At 37.6% G+C, this 25,089-nt stretch overlaps 1 long non-coding RNA gene across 1 annotated transcript in view; it reads right to left on the bottom strand.

Annotated features, from left to right (window-relative positions):
• LOC308509033 overlaps positions 1 to 25,089 on the bottom strand; it is a 136,721-nt gene that overhangs the window by 2,201 nt on the left and 109,431 nt on the right. The window lies entirely within an intron of this gene.

Genomic DNA, 25,089 nt, shown 5'->3' with positions numbered 1-25,089 from the left:
ACAATATCAGTTATGTCTTAAATGCAAATTAATCCGCTGTCTTTTCTCTGATTTTTTTCATAACCATTATAGTAAAACTCAGCTTTCAAAAGTAATTCCTTCAGAATATATTGCTATATGTTTTCTTTAAAATTTTAATTAATTCAATTCATTTATAAAAATCTTTTTTAAAAGTACAATTTCAATTGGGTTCATTTTAAATGACTGAGTCATTCACAGTCATACAGCATTGTTACTCTCATGATCTCAAAGTCCATATACATGTTGTTTATTTCTAACATAGGGCAAGATAGAATTATTGTTTCTGTATTGTAGACACTGAAATAAATACCTGTATATATATATATATATATATATATATATATATATATATATATATATATATGGCATTCAGTAAATCCCCCAACCATGGGGAATTTGAAACTCAGAATCAAATCTATTACTTTTTTTATTTTTTTTATTAGTTTCAGGTGTACAAAGCAATGTAATAGTTAGACATTTATAGTTAGACATTTATACCCCTCACAAAGTGATAACCCTCAAATCCATTATTCTTTTTCCAAGAAATCACATTTCCATTTTTTTTTTTCATTTCTTTCTTAAAAATTTATTTTTCTGTTATTTAGTTTCCCTTATGAAGCATCTAACTTCCGCTTCCTAAACTTTAAATGAAAATGTAAATGTGAATTACTCCACCCACTCCCTACCAACTAATTTTCAAAGTCATTGTCTATGGCCGATTACTGTTAAACCAGTGTTAAGTAAGTTCTGCTGAAGTCAACAGAACCCAGAGATAGGGCTTTGATGAAAAGTATGAAGCCTCTATAGGTGTCTGATTCAAAACTTTGTAGCCTCTTTAAAATAATGAAAGGGACTATTGAATGCTGGCAAAGACATGCTGCCTAGCCACTTCCACACTGAAAGATTGAAACATGGAAAATCATTATGTCTAGACATGTTACTCCACCTTTGTTTATACTATACACTAAGTTCAACATATCACAATCATTATGTATACAAACAAGATGACCCACCTTTGCTATTTTAATTAGATAATCCCGTTTACTTTTGCTAGGGTTCCTAGTTGCAGTTTACTAATCTGATAATCATACCCACAGAAAAAGTGATTTTTAAGCCAAGAACTTTCTAGAGAAGAAACCAAAAAAAAAAAAAATCCTCTTTCCTTTCTTTTGTTTGTTGTTATTTTTCAAGGTATTTTTTTATCTTATAAATATAAGGTAAATATATTTAGGTAAATATAAGGTAAATATATATAAATATACCAAAAAAAATATTTACTGAAACAAATAAACAAAAAAAATTTGAATAAAACAACCAAAGTCAACTGGACTGAAAATTTTCTGGCCTCAGGGTGAATTTTTCCAGCTTCGTGCGCTGCCTGTACAAGGTCAGGCGTCCTATTGAATGTTGTTTCCTGAAATCAGGCTGCTTCATTTGTACTCTAAGTAAAGTCACCAAGGACCATAAATAGTCTCCTGACCTCGATGGGGCTGAGCTCCATGCTCTGTTAGCTGGCTAAGCAGAGCATAGTGAAGGCCCATCTAACCCTGGATCAGTACATTTGCAATGATTACTGCCTAGATTCATGCTTTCAAGACTTACTAGGAAATGGAAGGAAGAACCCCCTTTCAGCCCTCTGACTAAAGAGCACCATCTTCATCAGCGCAATACAATTAGAACCTTTTCTAGTGATCCTGTTATGCTTTCCTACCTGATTTACATCTCCATTCGCTTACTTTACTGTAGTCACATCGACAATTTTAACAAAAATGCAGATATTAGGTTTAGATTATTTTTATTAAAACAAAAATATATGTTTTTTAGCCTCTAAATAGTATAAGATGATCAGCTTCATTTGTATGTGATTTCTTTTTTCTTTTTTGTTACATTGAATGTAGAAAGACCTTCCCTCTAATACTGGACTTGGATTCTATGAATTTGAGAATAGAGAGTTTTTGCTTTAACCTTTGTGGTAGCCCGACAATGACTCTGATCCAAATGGTGTATGTTAGTTACAAATATCCCAGGAGAAACTTATGCTAACTCAATTTGCACCTGACCACTTTGGTCTCCCCAAAGTCCTCAGACCAATTGCCAAATCTTCCTTTCCAGCATAATTATATTCTGTAGATTTTTTTCAGTTTTGACATAATAAATTTCACCTACCTCTTCACAATATTCTTCAGTCTTCTCACTAGTTGTAAGAATCCCCAAAGACCTTTATATTATTCTTCTTCTATAATTTTCTTTGACAAGTCATAGCTATTTCCATTATATCTGATTATCATGTTTTAAGGGGATCTAAATTTGGAACTTCTTTACAGAAAAATAAGTTTTCTTTAATCTCATGTTTGGGAAATCTTGTTTTATTTTCTACATAAGTTGCTGTAATCTTAAGCTGACTCCAGCACACAGGTTCTCTTCTGGCTTCTTTCCAAGTACAAATACTCCCATTGAGAGTCATTCTTTATAATGGGACTGAATCTTGACACCTCACCACCTGAGATGGATGAATCTCCTTCCAGATATTTTATTCATGTCTCTTGATAACCACCACTGAATTCTTTTCCTCAGCTTTGGCTCATCATCTCATATCATCAAGACAACTCCACACCCAATTCTCTAGCTGCAACCTCTATGTCTTCTAATCAGTACACACTATTTCTTTTTTTCAGATCTAACCCATTCCCAAATCTTTGTATTATCTTTTCAGTGCTTTCACCGATTCATAAGATCCATACCAATGGGTTTAGTTCTTCCTGCTGCGTATCTGCAATCCATTGTTATGAACCGTCTTTCCCAGTGCCATTTGTGTATGTGTGTATTTTGGTGTCTGTCATATTTGTCCCACAGCCATACAGATATGAAAGTAACATCCTTAAAGATAAGAGAAAGCTGACCTGACTAACTGTTAACTATTGCCAAGCACAGTGATGATGTACTACCACCCCATCCTCTTTGAGCTCCTCTGCAATTCAAGGCTTTGTCCTTTAAAAAATATTCTCCTCCCATCTCTCATTCTAGATGGCTTTGGATGAGTAGCACATTCAATAAAGAACCCAAGCCAGTTTTCTCTGCACACACCAGTAGTGGACATGAGAAGTTCACCAGGTGTCCAGGATTTGTCCTAAAGGAAGGAAAGGCAGATGGTGACAGCCATTGTTGTTGTAGCCAGAGAAACCTGAGTTTGAATCTGTTTTGCTGCTTACTTAAGTACATAATACTTAGTTCTAAGTAGAAGAGACAAATTTTCTGAGCTTCAATTTCTACATATGTAAAGAGAAGATAATAGCAAAACTACCTTCTATCTTCTCATTTTGCATGTGAAACCCATTCAGCATCATGCCTGCCACATAATGAGTATAAACAAATATTACCTAGCAATAAAATGTCATATACTACCTTTGACCATCTCTGTGGCTCTGAAGTCATATTATGTTTTGGGGCAATATAAAATATTATGACCAAGCCTGTTCCCAAAGGATTATCCTCAAAATAAGATAGTAAGAATAGCATGGAAAATTTCACAGATGAAAGCGTTTCAGAGAGGCTAATCAGCCGTTTGACGCTCCACACTTGGTTAGTTACAGTATCCTGGACAAGAACTCAAGTGGCTGACTCCTGCTAAAGTGCTCTTTGGTTATGCAGTACTGGAGATGATTGACTCTTCCCTGAAAATTATTCATAGTTTTCATTTCAGGGGAAAAAAACACTATTATTTGTTTCTTTTTTTGGAAATAGGAGTAAATTCTATATGCTTAACCTGGAAAACCAACTGAGTTTCTTTGAGAGAAAAAAAAAAAAAAAAGGTCAGGTTTTAAGGTAAAATGCCCATCCGCTGCTAGGGTAACTTCAGCTACAATAATTGTCTATGGTCTGGAAAAGGTTCCTCTACCTCCTGCACTCAGCACAGACCTCTGTCTCAGAATAGAGTCATTTCTTCTCATTGAACTTTTCCTTTGTTGTTCTTACTGAGCATTGTAATTAAACATTCCTCCTGAATCTGCTTGGCAGCTGCCACTGTGTTCTAAGGAACCATTAATAGTCCGGTATATTATTATCCTAATCCTCTGTTATAAAGAAAACTACTTTATGCCAAAAATCGGATACAAATACTGAAAAGGCTTTACATTTTGTTGTATTAGAATGAGTATGAATTGATATACTGAGGTGGGGGGTGTGTCTAGTTTTTTAAGACACTGGGACCTCTGTTAGGTTAAAATAAGCAGGCAATTTTGAGTTCTACTTGATTATATTCATCTTATGTGTTAACTTCAACATAGCTTGGGAAGTATTCACTGCACTGAATATTCATATGGCGTTCATGATACAGACACTGAACCCAATTTAGTAAATGAATACTTGTAATTTCACCAAATCCCCACCGAGAGATTATTATGCAGATTTATGAAGGAATATCACTGAAGCAGTTCTTGGCTATGTCTTCAGTCACCAAGGGCTCAAAGTACGTAAACCTCAAATAATTTCCATGTACTTGCTACTACCACTTTTATTTCCTGAACTTTTCTGACATTACCTCTCACTCTCTGTTTCTTCTCTAATTTCCCTTCAATATTCTTGCCCTTGAGCAAAGAGCCAACATCATAACACCTACAAGTGCTGCCAAGTTCCTCCTGACAATATCCTGGCTGCCATAATGCCAGCAATCTGTTCCAATCCTGTCACTGCAGACTGTTGTTAAAGGCAAAAGGATGCCCGGTCACAAGCATATAGGTGCCCAGAAAGAGCAGGCTCACGTTTCCACAGGTGGCTATCCCCTGGCATGGGGCCTCTTGATGTTGGTCAGGAAATCATGTATTGCGAAGCTTTAGGCCCAGAGAGCAGAAGCGAGTCTCAGTTGTACAAACTGTAATGTGGAGACCTAATATACTCATTCCTTTGAAGGATGTTTCATGGGTAATAGAGACCAAATTCTGGACCAGCACATTTTCTCAAAGGCAGGTGCAAAGGGAGATTCAACTCATTAAATAAAACTTGAGATCAGGATTCTGGATTAAGCCCCACAACTATCACATGGTCTCCCTGGAAAAGTCATTAGACTTTCTGATCCTCAGGTTCCCAAGCCACTGGGATATCTAGATCTTTGATTTTATGATAATTCCCTGTAATTTATAAGTGAAAAAAATAACCCACAATTGTTTAGATGACAAACCTCAACTCATACTGTAAATTAACAGAAGACCCAGAAATATGTACTTCCAGGAACACCATCTCATAAAATGACAAACAAGTCCACATAACAGTTCAGGTCTTAAAAAGTATTGCCACACCTCAGTGAATGTATGTTGAAAGTTTATAGAAAACTTTTATAGAAAGTTCTAGAGAACCAAATATTTTGGGGGCAAATCTCTTTATTACAACTTGTAGAATCATCTTACTCTCCATCTTAAAATCCATCTCTCTATCCTTACATTTGTCTGCAACCCACTGAAATTATCTTAATTTTTCTGGGGTTAAAACCAAAAAGGTGTTGCTGCAGCAATAAATATCACAACATAGGTTTATGGTTAACAGCTTGGGCTTTGGAGTGAAGCAGCCTATAGTTACAATCCAGCTTCTCTGCTTTCTTAACTTCTCTGAGTCTAAATTATACTTCTTTGAGGTGTACCTACCTCTTTGGGTAGATGTAAAAATTAACAAGATATTGAAGATATTGTAAAGTACTCAGCACTGGTCCTAGCACTTAGTAATGTTTAATAAGCTTCAGTTGTTATTATGGTTTTTATGACCAAGAAATTCCATGGCAGTTTTTTTGAAAATTGGCTAAAATGTGAGGTGTGAGATGCAGTTGCACTAGCAGTAACCCTTGTGGGAAAGGATTGAAAAGAGATTGAACAGACTAGATGTTTTCTTGGTTGTGATATGTACAACTGTGTAACCTTGGATGGGTTGGTTATTTAGCTTCTCAAAGCCTCAGTTTCTTCATTGGTAAACAGAGATAATATCTGTAAAGTTTATGTGGAGATAAAAATAGTAGATGTGAAAGAAGACACTGAGGGAAATTTTCTGTGTTGACCTGAAGTCACCAATGGACCACAAGATCAAGGACCAAGACTTAGAACCTCATATTCACACGAGAACAGTCAGCGGTTGAGGACAAAGGCCCTCCAGGCCTCTTAAAAAAGGGTCGTAAACAGTCTAACTATAACCACCAATAATACTAGACCATTGTTAATCGATATGTGGTTCAGAAACCAACAGCAACAGCATCACCTGGGAACTTATTAGAAAGGCAGACTCACAGGCTCCACCCCAGAACTACAGAATTAAAATATTTCTATTAATAAGTTCCCTGAGTGACTTGTGTACATAGTAAGGTTTGATACTCACTTGCCCAGGCCATCTATATATAGGCTGTAGTCCATACAAGCAAAAGACAGGTGAGAAAAAAGAGAAGAAAATCTTCAGAGTAGTGAGCTCATTGTGGAGGTGGGAGTGGGGGGAAGGATGATTGTGCTTTTTATCTCCTCTCACAGGGCATGCTTTAACTAAGGTGGGGAAAGGGCACTGCTGTGGACTGCATTTTCTTGTCTCCCCCAAATTTAGTTTGAATCCAATTTACCCAAAGTGGTAGTATGTGGAGATGGAGCTTTTGGGAGGTGATTGGGTCATGACTGGGTTGCCATCATGAATAAATGTCCTTATAAAAGAAGCCGCAGATTGTTCTTTCACTCCTTCTGCCATGTGAGGACACAGTGAACAGATGCCATCTATGGAGCAGGAAGTGGGCTCTCACCAGGCACCTTGATCTCAGATTTTCAGTCTCTAGAACTGTGAGAAATATATTTCTATTGTTTATAAGCCACCCTGTCTATAGTATTTTCTTGTAATAGCCCAAACAGACTGAAATAAACACCAAATGAATCAGCCAAATTGAAAAGATTCAGGTCTCTATGAGAAAGGGAAGTTGACATTTTAGGTAGCTAACTTTGTGACCAGTTTGACAAAAGAAAGAAGAAACTGAAGAGAGGTAGTAGAGCAGACAGAGAGGGACTACCCAGCAGGGTAATCTGCACACCCTCTATTTCAATGGGCTCAGACACCAGTTTCTGTATGCCAAGAAACATTACTAGGCTTGAGCCTCCATTTTAACAGTGCCCCACTCCAGAGTGCTGCCCTCCAAAGGCCCAGGGAGGTGGGAGGTGAGGGGTTTGACAGTTGTTCAGTCAGAGTCAATCTCCTGCTCTTACACATAAACGAACTCCACATGTCTAAGACTGTGGTGCAGTCCCTCAGAAGAACTTTTCTGAATTCAAGTTTGAGTTTTAAACTAGGCAGATGTTCAATAACTGAAAATAATCAGAAAGTTATGGAATTTTCTTTAGATTTCAGGCATGAAACTGCTGTGTAACAAAGAACAAAGATCCAAAATAGCAAGGGTAGAGGAAATGATTGCCAAAAAAACAAATTTGTTCCATGTCAAGACCCAAAGAGTTGAGACTGCTCAATGAACTTACTGCTTAATAAAGTCCATGGTCAGTTGTAAACCAATAAATGATAGATATTATTATAAAATAAATGTTTAAAAACTACATAATTATTTTTTTAATAATAAAGCATTGGTTGAATAAATTATGGGACATTAATGTAAAAAAAATTCTACTCCAATAAATATTACCACGAAAATAGTAATGAAGAGATGTACAGAAGACAGAGGAAGATGGATAGACTGGCACATTGTATTATTAAATAAATGGTTCAGTATTTACATTGATATTTATGTCTTTGCATATCTGGGAGGATAGATCACATGGTAGAAATATAACAACTTATCAGAGTATCTGATTTGTGGATGATTTTTATTTTGTAATTTTTCTCATCCATATGTTGTAAATTTTCTTTAACGTATGTGTTTATTTTGTAATTAGAAATAATTATATTCTCAAATCAATCTCCAAATCTCTTGTTATGATTTCACCTCTGTCATAGCTCTTAGAGTTTCCCTATGTGGACTGATAGCTGTTCATAATGTTGTTTGTAGTTACAAAGCAATCACGTGCTGCAGGAAGGAACCAACAAGTAATAGTATGTCAGTCAGTGCATTGCATAGATGATGTCTTTGTATCTCAAAGTGTGAAAAATAATCTGCTGATTTTGCCCTTTGTTCTAAAATGTGCCTGTTACGTAGGCCATATTATTATTGCTTCTCAATATCTTCATGAATCTCAGTATCTCAATATGTTTTATGTTTGTAAAACTTTATTTGATTTGCCTTAGATTTCCTAGTTCTAGAAACACCAAACCTGGATGATTTGATCTCCATTTTCTATTCCATCAATAGAAAGGAGAAAAAATTCCCTTTCATCTCCTTTCCTTAATGGTTGGAAAGATAGGCTGTGTATGACCTATGAATCCTGTGAATGTAAAGAGTGTTCCAGGTTAAGTGGGCCTTGGAAGAAGTTGGGAGAATTTTCCACTGGGACTCTGATTCTGAATCTGAGGGAGCCAGGATGACTGTGCCTACATTTTCCTAATTTTTTCTATTTGTTCATTTCTAAGATTTCTAGATTGCTATCCCAGTACTCAAAGATGACATTGTGACAGCTGAGGCCCAGGATTTAGTTTTTGTAGTATGCTCCACCACACCTAGCCCAGTGTCTGAGGCAAACTAAAGGCTAAATTGGTATGAACTGAATTAAAATCTTAGATACGTGAAAACATTAAAGCTGTGAAAATTCATGTGACCCTGCACTAACATAGATAAAGATCAGTATAAACATACTGAAGGCAAGAATAAAAAGAAGAGGATATTATTATAGAATAAGTGTGCAAATAATGTTTTTATTTATATACAAAATGCTTTTAGTTTCTTCATTTTATAACCACAATTTAGTTCTATGCCTATAAATTATATATAGTTCTATGCCTATATAAATTACTTAAATGTTTAATCCTTCAAAATCATTGAGTTAGGTCATTGCTCTCTGTTTCATGTGTGGGAAAACACATCTAGTATGATGAACTCAGGAACATAAGGGAACATACATTTTTACAAGGTTTCCATCACCTACTTTTTGTGTTTCCTTTCAAATCGTAGATCCTGATTTTTTAATTACCAATAAGAAGGAAGGTGTAAAACTTTTAATCAACCTATGTCATGTTGACCTTCCTTTAGACACATCATTTCCAAAAGTAAGTTTGAAGGAGGATTGGCATGAATCAGAGACAACCCACAAAATTCACTATGAATGACACCACTCATGAGCATTTCCAAATCTCTGATGGCACAGGAAATACACACTTCATTTTTAACTACTATTTTTGCTACTATTCCTACCCTTTTCTATAGCAAATCATAACTTCCCCAACCTTGCTTTCTTTGTTACCGTCTCTAACCAGCATTCCACGATAAAACAATAAGAGCAGAATGGATGTATTTGCATTCTGTTTCTACAACCCTCCAGACCTGAGAGTCTCTTTTTGGTCTCTGGTAATTTCAGAACATGCTCTTGACAATCCCTGGCCTTCCTTTGTATTTACTGTGCTGTGTATGTGCTGTGTGTGTGATAGGCTGGTAGTGAGCAAGGAGACATGGAAACCACCCAGGAAACTGCTCTCAATTTCTCGCAGAGCCACCTTCAGCTAAACATGAAAGACCCAGAAAGTGCTCCACTTCCAAATGAGTGCAGCCTCCTTGCTCCACAGTGCACTTTTGTCCAACCCACCCCTCCATGGCCAATTACAGAGGCCCTGCTAATTACTCTCAGACTTTCAGAGCTCGTTTCCAAGCGATCTCATAATGCTTACACACTTCAGTAGATATCACATGGATCATGCCTTTAGTGTCTCTTCACTAACCAAATGAGAAACAATCGCCCTGAACAGAAATGTGCTGGAAACATGGTAGAAAAGGGACTTACAGAGCAAGGGCATCGGGAAAGGTGAAGTTTTACCTCTAGGGACACTGGACACAAAATATTCTTGGAAACATACAAGAAACTATTGAGAAAGAAGATAAAGGAGCAAAGTTGTGACATTTCAAAAAAACAGAGAGAGTAGTGAGAAAAATTTAAAAGCACAAAGCAGGATCTGTTAGTTAAAAATGAGTATTTATGTATATAGTATTCTTGGTCTAAAGAAAATTGGTACTAAGGATAGAAAACAATCAAATAGAGGGAAAGGGAAAAGAAACACGCAACCTTTTAATTTGGGACAGTTATTCATTTGTGCTTCTTTAGTGAGATTTTTCTTCACTTCTAGAATTCAACCAGAATGAATTATCAGACAAGCCTAAATTAAGAGGCAGTCTTCAAAATAACTGACTTATAATCTTCAAAAGTATCAAAGTCAAAGAAAGACTGAAAAAATCTTCCAGATTAAAGATACCTAATGAGACATGACTCCTGAATGCAAAGCATGATCTAGTATAAATGACAATTTTGAGGCAAGCAGCAAATCTAATGAGATCTATAGATTAGGTAATATTATTGTGTTGATGTTTAATTTCTGAGTTTGATATTTGCAATATGAAATGTCCTGATTTTTAGGAAACACATAGTAAAGTATTTAGAGATAAAAGGATACTATATCAGCAACTTACTCTTATAAAGTTCAGGAAAAATATGCATGGGTTGATATCTATATCCTATACCTATTTAGCTGCGTCTGTACACATATAGAATAAAAGAGAGAGAAGGAAAAGAAAATGTAGTAAAATGTTAAGAACTGGGTGAAATATATATTAGAATTCTGTATACGATTTGGGTGACTTTTCTATATGTCTGGAATTATATAAAAGGTAAAAGTAAAAATAGAAGAGAACTTGAATATTTTGCACCCTTCTTTCAGCTTTCCAGCAGGTTCTGTTGGAAGCTTCAGGAAAGACAGAGAAACTCCAAGTTCCTGTCTCCCCTCCCACCCAAGACCTAAACTGCACAACAATAGCAAAGGATGAAACTTGGTTGGCAATATGTGCTAAAGATGTGTAAAAATACTCTTTATTCCAAGAGCCTCTCTGCTCCAGAAGAGGGGATGGAGGGCCAGAGAGAATGTCTCCTGTTCAGATCAGATTCATCCTGGCTGCCAGTACAGCTTTTCCCATTCTAATCTCTCCCTGCAAAGAGGGAAAATTAGCCTCATTTTGTACTAGGCTATTTCCATTTTAAACATTCCCAAGTTACAAATCTACAGGTTTCACAGTGATGTACTCACTTAGCACTTTCTCTACATAAGTGAGGCAGCTGTGGAAAAGGAATAAAAATGCAGGCTTTGTTTCATAAATCCTTAATTTGTACCTTTTTGTCCCAGCTCTCCATTAATGAGCTATGTTGCTTTGGGCAAACAGTTGACCTTTTTAACTCAGGTTCCATACCTATTATTGCGAAGATAAAATATAAAAATGTACATGAAGCGCTTTACAGACTGTAACATATTGTATTCTGTTTTATTTATATTAGTATACAAAAAAAAGAAAACTTATCTTCTGACTCAGCTTCTCTTCCTCTCACTTTTAATGTACAGTTGAGGGGAATGGTACTGCTAAACAGGTATCCTACTATTGGCTCTGAATCATTACTGTGGAACTTTAGTTGGTCTTTTTATGTCAAGAGAAAACGAAGCAAGTCACAATTTTTATAACTTATAAGCAGTAAGCTCCTTGGGGTCCAACTTCCTCTCTTCTTTTACCCTAAGAGTGGAACAAGTCTTAGCACACAGCTATTGCTCAGAAAATGTTATCACTTGTGCTAACAATTGCCTGAGTTGGTCATCAGGTAGGCGACAGTGTGGTATGGTTCACAAGCCTGTCTTGTGAGAGACCTCAAAATGGCCTTTGCTGTCTGAAACAACAAAGGTTAGTCCAAGTTCAAGTCCACCACTGACTAAAGCTGACTGGGAAAAATACCTTCAACCAGGAAGCCCAGTGGGCAATGGTGATCCATTATAATAACACTGATATCATTTTCTGGCCTTCCATCTGACAACTTTTGTATTCATTGGGCCCTTGGGAAAAATGATTTCCCCAAAAATGATTTTCTTGCCTCTGCCTAAGAGTTTTCACAAAAAAGCTGCAGTTTCCAGGCATACAAATAAATAATATCAAGACAGAAAACCCCGAGTAAGTGGGAATTGGCAGAGTCTTGTGACCTCAAAGAGCCCCAGCTCTACTTGGTAGCTTGCAGTGTTCTATGCTTTTTCTGAGTACATTTGCATTATCATAGTGGTTGTTTGGTGAGAGTGGGGGTGGGACTAAATCTAGGCTACTCAGTCTCTGGACCCTTGCCAGCCAACTGGTCAGCCAGAGGCAGTATCCAGGTCTTAAGATAAGGAGCTATGCTGGGGATTTCAGTCCTATGCAAAGTCAGATAAGGTGAAGTCAGATGATTCAGCTCTTTTCTTGGCTGTGCTTCTCAAAGCCTTTTCCATAGACACATGTCTCTGACAATATTCTTCCTTTCAAGGGTTTCTGTGGACACTCTGGAAGCCCACCCTCCAGGACCCATGGTGTGGACATTTTCCCATCGTGTTCAGGCTCCCTGGGTCCTAGGTTTCCAACCCAGCAAACACTCCCAGCAGACTGTGTAAATGAACTGGCAACCTCATCACACTGCTTAGACAGGGAACCTCTACCCACTTGACTGGAGACGCATGGGTGTTCCAGGTTTTGGCACAAACCTTTGTGAAATGAGGCCAAGTTTCTATCTCTTTGACTTTATATATTCTATTTGGATATCTTCCTCTCTCCCCCACTGACCCCCGAAATGGAATACTGCTGAAAAGACCATCTGCCACAAATGCCCATACCCAGTGATCAAAATATTTGAGCTTCTTTCCCAGATTAGTGTCAGTGACAAAATATGTGAGGCTTGCAAACTGGCCTTTCAGTGTTTAAATCCATTCCAAAGCCAGGTGACATTGCCATCCTATTTGGCTCTGCTGGCCATATCCAGAAGATATCATGTTTTATGGTAAATTTCTCCTCGTTAGACAAAACCAAGTCTAAAAAAATGAAAGGATTTGAGAAGAGGCACAGCTGTGGTCTTGTGTGCTTTCCCATATTATCTCAGAAGATGAAAACTAAACAAATGACAAATAATGGCCCTGGCAAGCCCACAGAGCCTGGGAGGAATTTGATGTCAGGGAGAGCCACCAGCTTTAGAAAACCAACACCTGTTCTCCGATGGCCAGCAAGTCACACCCATACCCACATAATGTTATGCTTAGAGACCTCACAGCCGATAGGCTGCTCTCATTCCTGACAAACCCAGACACAGATCAAAGCCTTTCTGCCCTCTCGGTGGTCAGTGAATGCCAAACTCTGGGGTCAAGATCATCTCTAAATGGGCCCCACTTTAACATTGTGTTTTAATATTTTACTTTAAATATCTGATTCTGGAACAAACGTTGTCATTTTGAACTTTGACCTCAGGGACTGGTCATTTGGGGTAATGAAACAGCACTGACCGACCCTGATTGCAATTTGATGAGTTCTACTCAGTAACATTTGAGGCTTCTCCAGGGCCTTCTCATTTAATCACAGGACAGGGCCTCAGAGATAGACCTCAAAGAGCATCAAACTATGTTTACTCCATAACACCTGCACCAAACCCCAAGAGGTATGATGTTCAACATTCTTTGTCTGTTGTATGGAGAGGTTTCTGATGTGTAAGCCATCATTTATGCTGTCTTTGATTCTTTTCCAGTGACCTTTTTTAGAGTAGTGGCAATATAACTCTCTCACTATGGCAGTCTCCAGCACCGTTCCAGGACGGGCCTCATAAAGTAAGCCTTTCACATTAATCGATTACCTTATTATGGGAGTAAATCAAAGCAGTTAAGCCCATGTTTCCTGGGAGTTGAAGGTCAAATTGGAGGAGAGGGAGGAGCCAACCTTATCCTAACAGAAAGTTCTGTAAAAATCATCTTTTCAGACCTTTTCCCTATGTCCGCTGGCTTTCACAATATAATATATATGTGCTATAAACATGTATCTCAGATTTTCTGGGTCACTTTTCATCTAGGGTGGAAGGGAGAGATATTGAGGTGTCACATATGTTAGTCCATGCATCCTAATGCTTGGACTGAAACTATGATTATCATATGGATTGTTGTATGTGTGTGAGGACACAGACTTTTCAGAAAAGTAAATGTGAGGCTTACCACATTTACAACACACCCTTGGAATCCAGTTTCAATAGTCACTTCCTACATTTCCCAAACTACCTCCAAAGGTTCATGACATAACAAATCATAATTTTGCTGAGAATTGTGACCTTGGGCAAATCATTTAAGCCCATGTGTCTCAGTTTCATCATCTATGATATGGAGAAAGACTAGTATCTACCTAGTAGAGTTTTAGTATCTACCTAGTAAATTCGTTGATGTGTAAATCTTAGCTAGAATCCTCCAGAAAGAAGATTCAGAGGCAAACACTGTGGTGTGTCCAGTTCACGTGGGAGTTATAAGCCTGAAATGGTAACAGCGAGGGTACAAGGGAAATGAAATGAGAAGCTACAATGCAATGCAGCTTGATGCCTTACCATAGTGGCTACTGTACAAACAGCTAAGAAGACGTAACATTGCTCAGCAGGTGTTTCCTTCCATATGGGACTTTAATGGGATGAATGGGACTTTTGTGGAAGGGTGGCAAAGAGGATCTGCACCTCATAGCCGTCCACAAATGAGATAAAGAGGGGGATTTACCTGTATGGCTCTGTTCTGCCTCTTGAATTCCACTGGTTCACTCTGCAGAGAGATAACTCCCTGATGTTGACAGGCATTTTGGAAACCCCACCCTCCACCCCAACCAGGTGTGACAATGGAGAGGTGGTTGGTGCAAGTTGGATGTTGAAAGAGAAAGATATGGTTGAAGGCTCTGACAAGGTACATAAACTCTGTACCCCCAGTAGCCTGCAAAGTACTTAGAACAGAGCCTGGTACGTGGCAAGTACTGTACAAGTGCTTTCTGTGCTTGTTAGCTGCTATTTGTCCTGGAGAGGAAACCACAGAGATGTAAGCCATGTTTCATTGACAAAACAAGCTCTGAATAGAAAATCTACTAATCATGCTGGTAATAAAAGAAAATAAAATCAAAGATCTAGGAAAATGACTCATTCTTAGTGTGGAAAAAAGAAATTCTGGATAAACTAAAGACAACAGAAATCAGCCTCACAGCTCTATGAAAGGAGCAAGTCTGTCACATGCTTTATATGGAAATAAGAAGACGCTCCCCATGAAACCCTGTTTGTACCTGCTCCTCTGCTGGTTTTCAGAGAAGTCTGCATCTGGGAGCACTGTTAAGAGGAAGAAAAGTGGCAAGGTGGCCAAAAGGAAGTAGGAAGCAGGCTGTAAATATGGAAGAAATCCATATTCTTGCAAACAGTCACATGAGAAAAGATTTGAAGATTAAACAGTTAAAAGAAATTTTCCCCCTAATTTTACTTTTCATTATAAAATTACTGGACACTATTTTAGACTGAATGTGGAGAATTTTTGTGTGAAGGGATGAAGGTGGAAGTAGAGGGAACATTTACCCTTGGATCAATGCAAAGCTCTTAGAACAATGCCTGGCACATACCAATGCTGTGGAAATATTTGCTTCTGGTATTACTTCCTTTACTTGATAAGAAAATCTCTTCCTAAACCAAAACCAACAAAAGTACATATATTTAGATTCACAGAATCTTAAGAAAACACACAAGTTTTGTATGGTGATCAGTCAACTAACATTCATATGTAGGAAAATTTGCCAATATCTTTCAAAATAAGTGCACTTTTTGCCACAACTTAGCAATTCTACTGCTAGGAATAGATCCAACTGAAATGTATTTTCACACATGGATGAAATAACCAACACAGAGAGTTATCTATTGTAATCTTTTTGTAACATCAAGTGTTGAAAAGAATATCTAAGTGTTTATTAATAGGAGACTGGTTAAACAAATTACGATATATTCACACACAAAATGCTTTGCAGCCATAAAAAGAATAAGGAACTATTTTACATAAGGAAAGGAAAGAGTTTCAAGATATATTATAAAGTTGAAAACTTAAAGGGCAGAACAGCATGTATAGAATGCAACCATTTGTGAATAAAGGCTGAATAAGTATGTGTGTGCCTGTGTGTAAACCTACATATATGTAAACACACACGTGCACTTGTATATGTATATATCTCTGGAAGAATGCATAAGAAATCTAATCTGCCTACAGGGAGGACTGCAGACATGTAGGGAAAGCTGGGAAGAGGATTATTTTTTCCCTATATAATAGTTCCCACTTATCCCAGAGGGATATGTTCCAAGAACCCCAGTGGATGCCTGAAACAGCAGATAGTACCAAACCCTATATATACTATATTTTTTTCCTGTACATACATACCTGTGATAAAATTTATTTTATAAATTAAGCAGAGTAAGGGACTAACAGCAATAATATAAAATAGAACAGTTATAAGAATATACTGTAATAAAAGTTATGTGAATGTGGTCTCTCTCTCTCTCAGCAAACTAGCATGAATTCTTTTTCCTTCTTCACAATGTCATGGAGAGATTTGTTCTTTCCTTAAATCTTAGCAACCTCAGCATACAATTTTTTTTTCTTTCCTTGTAAGTTGAGAACATTCACCTTTTCAGTTAACGGAAGCATTTGACAGCTTCTCTTTGGCATAACCGAATTGCCAGCATCACTACTCTTTTGCTTTGGGGCCATTATTAAGCAAAATAGGGTTACTTGATCACAAGCACTGTGATACTTGACTGTTGATCTGATAAATCTGATAACCAAAACAACTACTAAGTTACTAATGGCACGTAGCATACACAGTGTGGAGATGCTGGTCAAAGGGAAGATTCACTCCCCTGGTGGGATAAAATGGATAATGTGAGACTTCATCACACTACTCAGAATGGCACACTATTTTGAATGTACAAATTGTTTCTTTCTGGAACTTTTCACTCAGTAGTTTTGGACCACAGTTGACTGCAGGCAACTAAAACCATGGAAAACAAAACGGTGGAAAGCAAAACCTCAGATAAGGGGAAACTACTGTGTACTTTCTCTTATTTACTTTTCAGTGTCTGTGAACCATGCAAATATTTTAAAATTCAAAGGAAATGAAATGAAATGAAAAGGAAGTGACTTCAGTTGTTTATTTTAAAAGAATTAAATGGAATATATGTGCTTTCAGCTGCCTCTCCTCACATGCAATTCTAAATTTCTGGGGAGTTCTGAGTAGGGTGGACGAAGCCCATGATTCTTCTGCTCATGAAGATGGAGAAATGGATGAGGCATCTGAGACATGTGGAGAGTGGTGCTAGCAAAAGAGGGAACACATATTTTACAAGATAGATAAAAAACTTTATTGATCCAGAAATAGATCAATGTTCAAGTTGGGTGTAGGCCACCATTAAGCTTCTTTCCAAGTAAGACATTTGGCCATGTTATCTGGGGTGAATATTGTTGCTAACCATAGTTATATCCATAGCAAAGGTTACACAACTCATAAAACAGAATAATTACTGGTATATTGCCCAATAAAAACAATAATAGCGTTGCCAGATTTTTCTTAGATAACATCTTCATTCTGAGGCTGTCTTCTATGAACAGCATAAGAATCACAAATGGACATTGAAATCCCAACTCAGCCCTGAGTGACTGCACCTGATCCATTGCCTCCCTTACTCAGTCCTGCTTTCCTTTTGTTGAACTTCCGTGTTTCCCCGAAAATAAGATCTAACCGGAAAATAAACCCTAGCATGATTTTTCAGGATGACATGAACATAAGCCCTAAAGTGTCTTATATTCAAAAATGAATATAAGACCTGGTCTTGTTTTTGGGGAAACGTATCCTCTTAATGATCAAAGAATTAATCACAGTACCAAAGGTATGTTCTTCCCATTAAATGACAGCAAAAGCAAAGCAAACTTCTCCCTAGCATTTATCCAATGCTCAGAGTCAGATGGGTCAGTTTCAGCAAATCTTGAATAAACTGAAGGGTGCTCGGTAGTTTCCAAAAGCAAAGGATCTCTCTCTATCCCGAGGCTGCCACAAACTTAATTGGCTTACCCCAGCCAGTCACCTATTTCCCTGATCTCAAGTTCTTCATCTATAAAGTGAGGGAATTAGACTGCATAAAGCTTCCTCCCATTCTTAAAGTTCTAATTTTTTGAGATATTTTTATTTATTTATTCAACCAGTATTTATTGAGGGCCTGTGTGCACAGCACTGTGGCTTTGTAAATCTCAACTCAATGTGACTCAGGATTCTAAAAGCAATTCATTTAGTAGCAATCTTAGATGTAAATATCTGAGTTTACCTTCTTTTTAAGTTCTTTTGAGAACTGAACACCATATAAATGAGATTAACTTATCAGTAAAGAAATATGAACTACTCCATTATACAGGGAAACCAAACTTATTTTAGGATATATTTACTATTATTATTATTATTATTATTATTATTATTATTATTTATTTTATGTTCCTTTACTACTCATTTTAAGTATCTTAAAAGATGTATTCTCCCCTCATTTTAGCCGTCATTCTTATGCCTATTTCCAATTTTAGGGCTAAAAAGCTGTTTTGCTTTGTTTTGTTTTTTTATTGGGGAATATTGGGGAACAGTGTGTTTCTCTAGGGCCCATAAGCTCCAAGTCATCCTTCAATCTAGTTGTGGAGGGCGCAGCTCAGCTCCAAGTCCAGTCGTCATTTTCAATCTTAGTTGCAGGGGGCACAGCCCACCATCCCATGCAGGAATTGAACTGGCAACCTTGTTGTTGAGAGTTCGCGCTCTAACAGAGCCATCAGCCAACTGAGCCAACTCAGCTAAAATGCTGTTCTTTGGCCTGGGCCTTGCTTTCTGATTTTTTTTAAGTAAGCCCCACGGTTGACATGAGAGGCCTTGTTCTAGACTCATTAATCTGTCATGGTGGCACAGTGCTAGATATGCCATGCATAAGAAAATATGAGGCAACCTGGTTATTAGATACATCTCGAGTAATAGTGTTTTATGTCTTATCAGCTTTTTAATCATGTTCCAAGAGATCTCTTGTGGCTTTAAATTTATGGCATAAACAATGTCAAGAGAAAAATAAGAAACTGAAAAAAAAAAACACATACAGATAATGTAAAAAGGAGCAACACCCTCAGTATACAGAGCTCTTACAAATTGATAAGGAGAATTCTAATTTTTTGAGGTACGCTTATTTATTCATCCAACCAGTATTTATTGAGGCCTGATGCACAAAACACTGTTGCTTTATGAAAAGGACATGAACAATTAGCAAAGCAGGACAGGTAATTGGCCAATAAATGTGTGAAAGGATGCTCAACGTCTCTAAAATACAGAGAAATGCAAACAAAGTAAAATGAGATAACATTTTAATGGACCAGATTGGCAAAATAATTAAATGAGTGATTAAATTCAGTGCTGATAAGATATGAGGGAAAGAGGCACTCTCATTTTGGTGGGAATGTAAATTTCTATAAACCATTTTGGAAACTTTTCTGGTAATATGCATTCAAAGTGTAAAAAATGCACATAAAATGTGGAAAAAGTAAAAATACACATTCTTTGACATACCGGAGTGTGTATACCTATACATAAGTATGTGTTAATTACAGCATAATTTTCTAGAGGTAAACAAAACTATAATTGGCTGAAAGAATACAATACATTTGAACAAACGGTGGTATATTATGGTGAGATAATATGGAGCCATTAAAAGAATACATTATTGGCCAGGACGACTGTTCTATAATGATTTTTTTAAGTGAAAAAAGTAAATTGTAGAGTGATGAGTTCAGCTGATTCTATGTTTCAGAAAAGCAAAAAAAAAAATGAAAAATGTCCCTGTGCATATGTGTTTTCCTATGCACCTAGAGATGTGGCATGAAGAGAAGTATTCAAAGATGTACACCAAACTGTTCACATCACCTCTTACTAAAAGTTGATGAATTGTGGCCGTCAAGAACAGGAGTGCAGGAAGATAGGGTGGAGAAAGAGTAACTTAACTATTAATTATCTTTCTTTACGTAGTTTACATTGTTTCATTGACGGCAGGGAATATGGATTGCTCTTAAGTTTTTTTAATGGGGATTTGGTAAAGAAAACAATAAAAATATTACACCAAAAGTCAGCAGTCAGCAGAAGGGGCAGCAAGAAGACAGGGTTAGAAGAATCTAAAGACAGAGGGCAGCACACACTGACCCTCACGTGTGTTGCCCTCCCATATGAAAACAGCCAACACTCAGGTACTGAACATGAAAAAATACCCAGCAGAGATCTGACCGTGTATGGCACTTGCATAATGTTTCCAAATGACCTCCAGAGTGCCTGCATCTGATTTAATGAAAGACAGGATTCTTTTCCTATTGAAAATATATAAATACAGATCTATTCATCTATCTCTTTTCATCACTCATCGCTCCATCTACAAAGGTATTCGGTGGTGTTATACTCGTACAGGACTTTACAGTTACAACTGCTTCCATCACAGCCCTGTTTCTATGAGGGGGATAGGTGCTCTGCTTCCTATTTTACAGATGAAACTTAAGCTCTTTGTTTAACAACCTATAAACGATAATTGAGTTACAGTGGAGCATTGCCATTTTTTTTTTCTCCTTAGGGTCCAGGAAACATAGCTTTGCATTTCAAGCATCCAAATATACTATGACTCTGAATACACAGGAAACATGACAGGGTAAAATAAGGGATAAGTGGGGTGAAATCCATCAGGAATGTCTGCTGGTTGAGCAATTTCAGATTAAATTAATCACAAATACTTTGTTAATAGGTAGCTGTCTTCCCCCCCTAATAGTACCCAGATAATTGCCTGAATTTCTACTCCATTTTGTGAATGCAGAGGTGGCCTCAAAACTCTGTAACAAAGATGGGAAACAATCCTTTAAAGTTAATATATTATTTCTGTGCAATGTCCACCATGAACAGAGCATATGAATGCATTCACTCACCATCTGTGTCTTTTGGTACCATGGCCAGTTACCCTAGAGAACTAAGGCACCCTATTTTGTGATAGGCATTTGGACAATAACTGGGACTCCCAAATGAACAATGTGAGGTCTATATTATGTGCAGATGGAAGACAGATAAATAGGCAAACACTGCAGTTTGCTCAGAATCCTCAGTCCTGGAGGATTAAGATAGACACACAGAAATGTGTCAAAGCTGGTCTCCATTCTTATGAAACACTAAAAGTGAAGCTTAGAGGATATTTTTATATTAGCTTTTCATTTGTACCAACAAAGAAAACTGTCAGTACGTTTAAGAATTACCCTTTCTTGAGGAAAGCCTGGGTGCTTATTCATTCACAATGTCCTTTAAACATTTTGTTTTGTTTTCTCTATGGGCAGCTTCAGGGAGGGCGGGGGGGGGGGACTCCCCATTGATGGAGAGAGATATGAGGCATGAATGAGAGATTAGAAAACAAAATGGCTAGGCAGCTCTTCTCTTTTGGCATTTAAGAAACATGAGAGCACCTACTTTGAAAACCAAATTACATTTAAATTTAAATAAGTCATTTTTTGGCACATGCAACACTTTTAAAAGAAACATGAAGATAATTATCACATTTGTGTAATATTTTTTGTTTTGAAATGATTAACTTCTCTGCTCTAGAAACTAAATATTGTCCTACTTAGTCAGGCATCATTCTCATTGGCTATGTAAAGAATTACAGGCAGATAATTGAGAACTAAGGAGCCCTAAACATTTTTCTGTGGGCTCAGTATATATATTTGCTCAGTACATATATTTCTAACTATTATATTACTTGGCCTACAGCTGCAAGATCATTAAGTTATTTGGTTGTTATTTTATGAATTTCACATAATGTAAGTTATTATTAGGTCGGTGCAAAAGTACTTGCGGTTTTTGCAATTATTTTTAACCTATTAAACCATGATTACGTTTGCACCAACCTAATATTTTAATACAACTTAAATATGAATTACACATAAATATAAAAAGGGCTCCTTGAGGTTTTTCAGATATTTAGATAGAATGTTATGGAGTTCATCTGCTGAATCTTCAATCCAGAGCAATGGCCCCTGCTTCCAAAACATATATGTAATCCAAATAACTTAATTATGCATTTATTGAGTAGTTATTATGTGCCACACACTGTGAAATGTACTGTGGACAAGTTGATAAATGATTCATTCCTTATTCTGGAGTATCTCATAGTACAAAGGAGGACAAAAGAAGCATATAAAATAAATTACAACTCAATGTAATAGGAAGCAGAATGGTTATACATAAAGTCCTATGAAAGCACTGAGGAAATGTAACTAATCCCAATTCGAGGAGTCTGAAAGGGCTGACAAAATTTCATCTGGGTTTTCAAGGATATATAGAGGTTGGTGAGGCAACGAATGAATGAATGAATGGTTTGACAGGATGACTGAAAAAACAGTCATCCGTACCTGCTGTATTCTAGGCAGTCTTGGGAGGGGTTTTCCAGAAAAGGGGAACAGCATTTGCCAATGCAGAGATGCATGAAAAAGAATGGCAAGCTCACAGGGTTACTTGAACAGCAGGTTTATGCAGAAGGAGATACAAGGAAATGAGGTGGAAAGCCAGAATGAGGCCAACATGCAAAGTGTCTTAAATCCAATGTTAAGGTGTTTGCACTTCATCCTGGGAGAAATGGATACGCAAGGTAGATTTCTAAGTGGGGTCTAATTTATTTATTGAGCACCTCATATATGCTAAGCCTGTTCTAGACTCAGCATTTACAGACATGAAGAAACAGATAAGAACTCCTGATTTCATGGGGCTGATAGTCAAATGGGGAATGACAGACAATAAGCAAAATAAAATAGAAAAGCATATAGTAAATTTACAGGTGATAAGTGCTAAGGAAAGAAAATAGGAAAGAGTGAAAAGAAGTGCTTACTGGTAGATTTGTGGTTTAGAACAATTTTTTTTCTGGGCCATTTAACGAGATTAGAGAGAGACTGGAGATAGGTAGACAAGTTAAAATTCCATTCAAGCATTCATGGTAGATATGATGAGTCTAGTAACTGAGATTATACAATGGGAATGAAAAAAGGGAAATAGATTTGAAAAGATCAACAAGACTCCATGGGGGATGTACTGTATGTTAAATTGAAGAAGAAAATGAAGAATAAGGATTATGCAGACTTTTCTCATCAGAGTTTGAGTCATCATTAGGAAGGGAAAAAAAAAGGATTAAGTTTTTGTTGTGTCATTTCATTACAGTCACATGCGACTTGACTTAGACCAATAGAGGATGTTGTCTCTTCATTCTTTAAAACAAGTTCTAAATAGATCCAATTGCTTGAGTCAGATTAGGATAGCTGACAGTATCATAGCACCTGGGACATGGTTTCTTGCCATCTGAACGGTCATCCAATGATCTGAATGGGTCATCTTGGGAGAAAATATTTGGAATATTTCTGTACCTTTTTCTAATTATACTGCGAACCCTAGAGTTAGAAACACTGGCCACCAAACGACACATTCTTCATTCTGTCATAGCTTCACAAGTCAAAAGCACTGAAATATGGTGGTTTACAATGAAAACTTATGGTAAGTTTTCTGTTAATTGTGACTGATATTACATTCCTCAACATCTCTCTGAATACAATGGCTGTGTTTGGGTGTCAGGGTACTTCCCCTGGCTCAGAGGTCCTTAAACTGGAACAGGACTGTGAGGCCTTCACACTGCGTCCCATCCCAATCATGGCAGTGCTGGTCTTCTCCGAGTCTCCTTGGTGACTCTCAGTGCTCCCAACCACCTGTGTGGTCTGGCATCAGCTCCTGTTGCTGCCTCCTGGCTGCCGCATCAACGACAATTCAATCCTTGTGTGGGCGAGCTGTGGAGACAGATGGTTTCTCGGTACAGGGCAGGGACTGTCAGTCACACGGGGGAGGGCTGAACACAAAGCTGGAGTGTGGCATGTACCTCCAGAGCACTTCTTGTGGGTCCAATATCAGGGGTTATATGGAACAATTTCATGTCTATTCACTTTCAAGGAGTTCCTGGACCCATCTGAAAGACAGCTGAATTTTCTTAAAAAAAGAAAAAAAAAAAAAAACTGTGAAGGAGATGAACAACCAGCTAAGGATTACCCTGTTCATTTTGTCTCTCTTCTAGCCATTATCCAGTTTAGATAGGCCATTGGTCATTGAAGAAATGTTTCTAATGTAAAAATCCACTTTGGATGAGTACCAAGACTAACTGCATTTCTTCCCAGGTAGAAGGAACAGCCACTCCCCTGAGATAAAACCTGAGTGTAGAAAGGAGGCACAGAGTTGCGGAGGAGAGAGTCCCCTTGTAGGCTGGTCACAACAGTTCTCAGAGTGAATTCTGGAAACTTTAGCTGACTCCAGCGGTAGTAATTTATCCTTGAAGGAAGCAGTAGTTTGTAGTGGTGGGAGTAACATGATGTTTTATTTTGTTTTACCTGGGAAGAAGGCTTTATCTAAACCTCCTCTTATTATAAGCATATATTTTTCACTTTCTGCTTTTCTGTATTAGTTCTTGGGATAAGGAGAAGAAAAAGATTTGGGGGAAACTCAGGGCATCTTTTTAAATGGGAATATAGAACTGCATGTGAGAAACTTCATTCTTGCTCTAGGTCTTTGTCTTGCAGCAGAGTAAATGAAAGAGGGAGGGCAGGAGGGAGGGAAGGCAGGAGGGAGGGAGGGAAGGAGGAAAGGAGGGGAGGAGGGAAGGAGGGAAAGAGAGAGAGAAAAGCAGAAAGAGAGAGAGAGAGAGAGAGAGAGAGAGAGAGAGAGAGAGAGAGAGAGAGAGACTCATCTTGGTCTTAGGGAGATGAAAGGCAGTTTCTTCAGAATACCTTCTTTGTTCAGGGAAAGTCTCTGTCATCTACTGCTTATATAGCTGTTGATCTACAGAAAGGCTTGTCTAAAGTCAGGTGGTTTTCTAGAGAGTGACACATGGAGATCTTGGATAGAACTCAATTATCAAAGTATCTGTGTCGTCCTAAGGCTGGGCTACTATTTTATCCTCATTTGAGTTTTAGCATCCCTATTTTTAAAATGCTGTCCATGGTGTGTGTATGTTTGCTTACACACATGTGCACAAACACTTGCACACAAAT

The sequence above is a fragment of the Rhinolophus hipposideros genome, assembly GCF_964194185.1.
Source record: "Rhinolophus hipposideros genome assembly, chromosome: 16".
In the NCBI taxonomy this organism is placed as follows: domain Eukaryota; kingdom Metazoa; phylum Chordata; class Mammalia; order Chiroptera; family Rhinolophidae; genus Rhinolophus; species Rhinolophus hipposideros.
This window is presented reverse-complemented; position numbering and strand designations above follow the sequence as displayed.